Genomic DNA, 7,844 nt, shown 5'->3' with positions numbered 1-7,844 from the left:
AAGGTAGGCCAAGTTGCCTACGAGTTAGATCTACCAGCAGATTTAGAAGCAGTACATCCGGTCTTCCATGTGTCAATGCTTCGGAAGTATATAGGCGATCCTTCCAGGGTGTTCCCTACAGATGATATTCAGGTAACTGAGGAGCTATCATACGAAGAACAACCTATTTCCATACTTGATCGACAAATCAGGAGGTTACGAACAAAAGATGTGGCATCGGTTAAAGTGTTGTGGCGGAACAATAATAGGGAGGAGATGACTTGGGAGGCTGAAGAGGAGATGAAAAAGAAATATCCTCACTTGTTTTCCACATCTACAGGTAATTTAAACTCCCTTGCTTGATTGTGTTAATCGTCTGCTCAATTTATATGTTAGCGATAAGGAAAACCCTCCCCAAAACTCTTATAGAATCCAACGGGATAAAAATCAACATTCGAGGATGAATGTTCTAAAGGGGGGGCGGGGGGGGGGGGGGGAGGATGTTATATCCCATATTTTCATACATTGAGACGTATTAAAATAAACGCGACAAGTTAAAGACAAGACTATCTTAAGATACGAAGTAGAGATTTTAACTTCCGGTTTCGTTTCAAGTCACAATTTACCTACAATTTCGTTTGGCATGGAAGTATTAATGGAAAAATTGGGATTAAACTAACCATAATTCGATTAATAAGTGGGATTGGGTCGTGACAATTTTCCTACTAATTGGACGGTCCTTGGTAAGGTGAAGTAATTATTGGAGCAAGAAAAATTGGCATTCTAGCAAGTTGTGGACTCTAACCAAAGGAGGAAGCTAAGGGAGAAAAGGTAAGAATCAATCCTCTTTTATATGTTGTAGATGGTTGTGTATGTTGTAGTATGTAGAAATGGGTGAAATTTATGAAAATATGGAAATATGGTGTGGTGGCCGTGTGTGTGTTGTTGTTGTGTAGAGAAAGAATGAATTGATGTTATTAGTATTTTGGTTGTTGTTGTAATGACTAGAAATGGATGAAAATGCATGAAAATATGCATGTAGTTGTTGTGGCCGTGTGAGTATGTATATGGCAATGTTGCCGTATGGTGTTGTATATTGGAGAAGGGATGAATTAATTTTATTTAGTGTATTAGTTGTGTTGTTGTGGAAACTAATGTGAACCTAATATAATTCTTGAATTTATGAGAATGATGTTGTTAACGTGTGAGTTGTTGATGTAGTGTGTGAAAGTGAAAAAAGAAAGTGCGTTGCTAATGTTCTTATTGAAGTTGGAAAGGTTCGGGTGGCATTGTATGTTGATTGGATCATTTTGAATATTGTAGTGTTGCTAGAATAATTGTTGGTATTGTTGTTGATAATGTGGCCGAGTTCCATTCTCGGATTGTTGTTGAAATTGGCCGAGTTGTATTCTCGGGGATGGTATATTTATAGGGGAGATGCTGCCGAAATTTCGGCAGAATATAACTGGATTTACTTGAGAAAATAAGACAAGTGTTGATTTAAGATTAAATTCCTGAAGGCTTATAATCAATGTTTGGTATTTGTGACCAATTGTAGATTTTGAAGAATTTGGAACTTGAATTTGGAGAAGCTTAAGAAGCGGAAAAGGTATGTAAGGCTTTACTTTTCCTTCTTTTGGCATGTCTTAGGCATATTAGGTTTTGATACGAGCCTCGGGGGCGATTCTATTCCTTGAAATCCGAGTTTGAATTTGACCCTTTTTCATTCAATAGAATTGAATCAAATTCTTCATGCCTTGTCGAAATAAGTGCTGAAACATCTATAACTTGCCCAAATGGAACCGAATGACACTAAGACTTTCATAAGTGACTCCATAAAGCTTAATGTACGTAATTTGTGTACGCCACCTCGACTTGACCCGAGGTGGGCCCACAATCGCCGAGACCTATTTGTGTTGTCCTATTTGATTCATTTCCGTACAATAATTAAGGAAAACTTTTGGCTATTGTTCCGAGTTTGTTGTGATTCGTATGCATCCTCTGAAATAAGCATCTAGAAACTCCGATATAAGTATTCTGATTTGACTATTCTGATATAAATAGTCCGATACAAGTGATTTGATATGAGTGTTCCCAACTTTGATATAAGTATCCTGATATGAACATTTTGATACGAGTATTTCGATATGAATGTTTTGATATAAGTATCTTGATATAAGTGCTCTAATATGAATATTCTGATATGGGTATGTAATCTGATATAAATAATCCGTTATGAGTATTCTGATACAAGAATTCTGACAGAAGTATTCTGATACGAGTATTTGGATACCAGTATTTTGATACAAGTATTCTGACATACGTATTCTGTTATAAGTATTCTGACATAAGTATTCTGATATAAATGTGTTGGTATAAGTATTCTGTTATAAGTAATCTGCTACGAACATTCTGATGATACGTCGGTTATTCCATCGAATCTTGATTTATTTGCATTTAGTTTCTCACTACTCTGCTCGTGCATATGTCATGGTTTCCTTCGCCGAGTCCCGGGCCGGTATGTATCGTGCGGATGGTTCGCCGAGTCCCTTGTTTGAGGGCCGGGTTCCATATATATAATTTCGGAGTATGATGTGTTCGGTTCCGGGGTACTGTGGTATATGTCCGTCCCCGGTTACCGTGTATATGGAGTATGATGTGTTCGGTTCCGGAGTACTGTGGTATATGTCCGTCTCCGGTTACCGTGTATATGGATTATGATGTGACCAGTCCCCGGGTTCTCGTGGTATCTGTCCGGTTCCCGGGGTACCGTGTATATGTATATGGAGCATGATGTGACCGGTCCCCGGGTTCTCGTGGTATCTGTCCGGTTCCCGGGGTATCGTGTATCCGGTTCCCGGGTTATCGTGGTATCTGTCCGGCTCCCGGGATACCGTGTATATGTTATGATGTGTGACGGAGATGTTCGGAGATATGAAATCTTCTGCAATATGATGTATCATGGCGCCAGAGACGGGAGTGGCGACCATGTTCCTGTGCCCTATGCATGACTTTGATATGCATCATTTGTGATTGAAAAGTAAGTATTCTGATATTCTGGATAAGCTACTTACCTTCTGTATTTCTTCTGATATATGATTTTGGCATACATGATTTGTGTTCTGAAAGTAAGCATTTTGATGTCCCGGATAAGGTACTTACCTTCTGTATTTCTGATTCTGATTATGGTTCTGTCTGTTATGCTTCTATGCTCCTGACTCCGATTATAATTCTATTTACTGCACTTCTTGCCTTACATACTCAGTACATATTCCGTACTGACCCCCTTTCTTCGGGGGCTGCGTTTCATGCCGCGCAGGTACTCCCAGGTGAGTTGAAGACATTATAGATATGTTCCAGCGGAGAAGGCAAGCTCCATTTGATCCTGGAGATCTGCCGAGTCAGAGTATATGTGTTAGGGGTTCTGTTAATGTTAGAGACTTTGCAGACAGAGTCGTGGGTATGGTATGTCGGTTTAGTAAGCGGCTCCATCAGCCAATATGTCGTTTTGTATTATGTTACAAAGTCCGTATGATTAAAGATTTGTTTGACTTGAAAGCTACAAAATATATATATATGTTTCAGTAAGTTTTACTATGTACTATATTCTACTTGATTAAAAGTCCGGAAAGATTATGTATGAAAATGAAAGTCTGTGGGTTCGCTCGGCTCCGGATATGGGGTCGGGTGCCCATCACACCCTAGCGGGATTAGGGTGTGACAAAGTGGTATCAGAGCAGGTCTGTCCTAGGGGTTGTCTGCAAAGTCGTGTCCGGTAGAGTCCTGTTTATGGTGTGAAGCGCGCCACATTCATAAACAGGAGGCTATGGGCCATCTAGGGATTGTTGACCTTCTTCCTCTCTTAGATCGTGCGATAGAGCCAAGTCACAGGAAATAAGATTCCTTATGTAAGCCTGACATACGGCGAAAAATGGCAAGTGGTGACATGGGAGGTCGTAAAGGTAAATCTGGATATATTTGTCATGTTACCTGAAACAGAAGGTTCTGGATGGCTAGAATGTGATAGGTAGCCATATACTCTGTACTGTATTGTGGGTATTTGCGGCGTACAGATTTCGAATGATAAGAATTTGTAAAGGTGATATGGTAGACCGAAAAGGGTAAAATAGTAATTGTACAAGAAAGGACGTGCTACGAACATGTCTCGGAATCTGTAAAACTTTGACCGGCTCCAGCTTATGTAACAAATGCCATACGAGGAAGTGGACGCAATTGTATCAGCATTAAGGCACCGAATCCCACCAAAGTTTCAAGGTTAAGCGTGCTAAGGTGGGAGGATGGGTGACCCCCTGGGAAGTATGCAAGAATTTTATATATTCCGATATAAGAGACGAATGGAAAGCTAGAATAGCCTGAGTGAAATTAGAATATACAGGATGGTTGGAGACCATAAAAGGCCACATAGCACGCGATAGGTTAGACTAGAGAAGAGACAGAAGGTACGTCACGGCTCTGGAATTTTGATAGGCTTGAATAGCGTTTGGAAGTATTTTGTGGGTTAGTTGGTAATAATTATATGTATATATGTATATGAATATGTATGACATCTCATCTGTGAGGGTATCGGTGGACACGTGTGTCCCAACAACCTGCGCTACAATAAAGAAGGCCTTAACCGAGTAAAGGATACCGAAGCCTGAGTGGTAGTACGAGAATAAATGGTGCAAGTGTTATAAGATAAGCCGCTATTTTCACTACAGGTTAAGGATAGGAAAGTCTTAATAGTATGATATTTGAAAAAGAAGTGAGTGAGTAAATGGGAAATAAGGAGATCAAAATATCGGAAAAAGGTGAAAGGCAAGAAAACCTCGGTGGATGGATCCCTGAGAGAAAATTTCCGGTAAGGTATGAGACTATTTGGATAAAGATTCAAAGGCGGACATGGGAAGAGGATAGAGTATGGTAATATGGAATAGAAGAGAAATGTGTGAGGTCTGAGGACATAATTTTAATAAGTGGGGCTAAAGGAATAGTGACAACGACAAGGGAATGTGAGGTAAGAGAAGGAATGTTTAGGCTCTGTGACAGTATTAAAAGACTTAGGTCCTTGGAAGGAATATGAAGGAATAGATACGTGGCTATATTAATATAGTTAAAGGTTCGACGAGCAAGGATAGGGAGAGTAAAAAATTGTAAGGATTTTGTGTTGAGAATAAAAGTAGCAGAACGCTTGAGGGATATGGACACACAGTTACAGCACAAACGCGCAGTTAAGGAAGAATTACGAACAAGCAAACTAAGCAAGTGAAAGGACGAATAGTGGATGGAAAAGTGGACAAAAGGATGACATAGACAGAAATAAAAAAGGGAAATTTAGGATAAGAAGTTCTCGATATGTTAGGCACAGAGTTGGGAAAGAAGGTGAGGAATAAGGTATAAACAAAGACTTTACAGAAGGACTGTTGGCATATAAGGAGCCCCTTAAAGGGGGGGGGGGGAGACCATATTATACTAGGACAAAAAGGATCACCATACTTTCAAGTATCAGGAAAGGAAACCTATGACATGAAATGAGGATTCATGAAAAGGCAAAGGAGTTTGATTATAGAAAATGGAGGGAAAGGCAAAGAATGGGCTCGAAGAAAAGAACAATTACAAGAGGAACCCCCTCCGAACGGTTATAACACCCCGTGGGGTTAGTTGAACATTCGAGGACGAATGTTCTAAAGGGGGGGAAGGATGTTATCGCCCGCATTTTGTATGTTCGGATATTTCGAGATCGTCGTGACAAGTTAAGGCAAGACCATTTTTTAAAAATTATTTTAAGGTACAAGTTGTTATGAATATTATTTATGAACATTATTAGTATGGAAATATTGAGAAAGACTAAGGGCAAAAAGGAAAATTCACAAAAGGAGTCATGGAAATAATGTGGACGGCTAGGGGCAAAATGGTAATATTGAGGAAAGTCGAGGGGCAAAACGGGAATTTCACACAAGTTCATGAAAGTTCCAAAAAGGGCCATATTGGCCATGTGAAAAAAAAGATGACAAGTTGCCACAATATTCATCTTTTATACATGGAAATTTCTAGAATTTTGGAGAAAAGAAGAGTAGGGCCATGTGTTCATAATTCTTACTTGAGGGGCTTAAGAATAAATATAGATAAGTGGTAGAAAAGGAAAGATAAATAATACATATTTCTCTTCATCTTTTAGAAGATGAAGAAGCTTGGAAAGAAAAAAAAAATGAAGGGCCTATTCGGCCATGAATGATGGAGGAAAAATCCTTGGAGAAAAATTGTTCAAAAATTATTTTCCTACTAATTGGAAGGTCCTTAGTAAGGTGAAGTAATTATTGGAGCAAGAAAAATTAGCATTCTAGCAAGTTGTGGACTCTAACCAAAGGAGGAAGCTAAGGGAGAAAAGGTAAGAATCAATCCTCTTTTATATGTTGTAGATGGTTGTGTATGTTGTAGTATGTAGAAATGGGTGAAATTTATGAAAATATGGAAATATGGTGTGGTGGCCGTGTGTGTGTTGTTGTTGTGTAAAGAAAGAATGAATTCATGTTATTAGTATTTTCGTTGTTGTTGTAATGAATAGAAATGGATGAAAATGCATGAAAATATGCATGTAGTTGTTGTGGCCGTGTGAGTATGTATATGGGAATGTTGCCGTATGGTGTTGTATATTGGAGAAGGGATGAATTAATTTTATTTAGTGTATTAGTTGTGTTGTTATGGAAACTAATGTGAACCTAATATAATTCTTGAATTTATGAGAATGATGTTGTTAACGTGTGAGTTGTTGATGTAGTGTGTGAAAGTGAAAGAAGAAAGTGTGTTGCTAATGTTCTTATTGAAGTTGGAAAGGTTCGGGTGGCATTGTATGTTGATTGGATCATTTTGAATATTGTAGTGTTGCTAGAATAATTGTTGGTATTGTTGTTGATAATGTGGCTGAGTTCTATTCTCGGATTGTTGTTGAAATTGGCCGAGTTGTATTCTCGGGGATGGTATATTTACAGGGGAGATCCTGCCGAAATTTCGGCAGAATATAAGTGGATTTACTTGAGAAAATAAGACAAGTGTTGATTTAAGATTAAATTCCTGAAGGCTTATAATCAATGTTTGGTATTTGTGACCAATTGTAGATTTTGAAGAATTTGGAACTTGAATTTGGAGAAGCTTAAGAAGCGGAAAAGGTATGTAAGGCTTTACTTTTCCTTCTTTTGGCATGTCTTAGGCATATTAGGTTTGGATATGAGCCTCGGGGGCGATTCTATTCCTAGAAATCCGAGTTTGAATTTGACCCTTTTTCATTCAATAGAATTGAATCAAATTCTTCATGCCTTGTCGGAATAAGTGCTGAAACATCTATAACTTGCCCAAATGGAACCGAATGACACTAAGACTTTCATAAGTGACTCCATAAAGCTTAATGTACGTAATTTGTGTACGCCACCTCGACTTGACCCGAGGTGGGCCCACAATCCCCGAGACCTATTTGTGTTGTCCTATTTGATTCATTTCCGTACAATAATTAAGGAAAACTTTTGGCTATTGTTCGAGTTTGTTGTGATTCGTATGCATCCTCGGAAATAAGCATCTAGAAACTCCGATATAAGTATTCTGATTTGACTATTCTGATATAAATAGTCTGATACAAGTGATTTGATATGAGTGTTCCCAACTTTGATATAAGTATCCTGATATGAACATTTTGATACGAGTATTTCGATATGAATGTTTTGATATAAGTATCTTGATATAAGTGCTCTAATATGAATATTCTGATATGGGTATGTAATCTGATATAAATAATCCGTTATGAGTATTCTGATACAAGAATTCTGACAGAAGTATTCTGATACGAGTATTTGGATACCAGTATTTTGATACAA

Source organism: Lycium barbarum, chromosome 4 (assembly GCF_019175385.1).
Source record: "Lycium barbarum isolate Lr01 chromosome 4, ASM1917538v2, whole genome shotgun sequence".
NCBI classification, from domain to species: Eukaryota; Viridiplantae; Streptophyta; class Magnoliopsida; order Solanales; family Solanaceae; genus Lycium; species Lycium barbarum.
The sequence above is the reverse complement of the archived record's forward strand: the minus strand, read 5'-3'. Positions refer to the sequence as shown.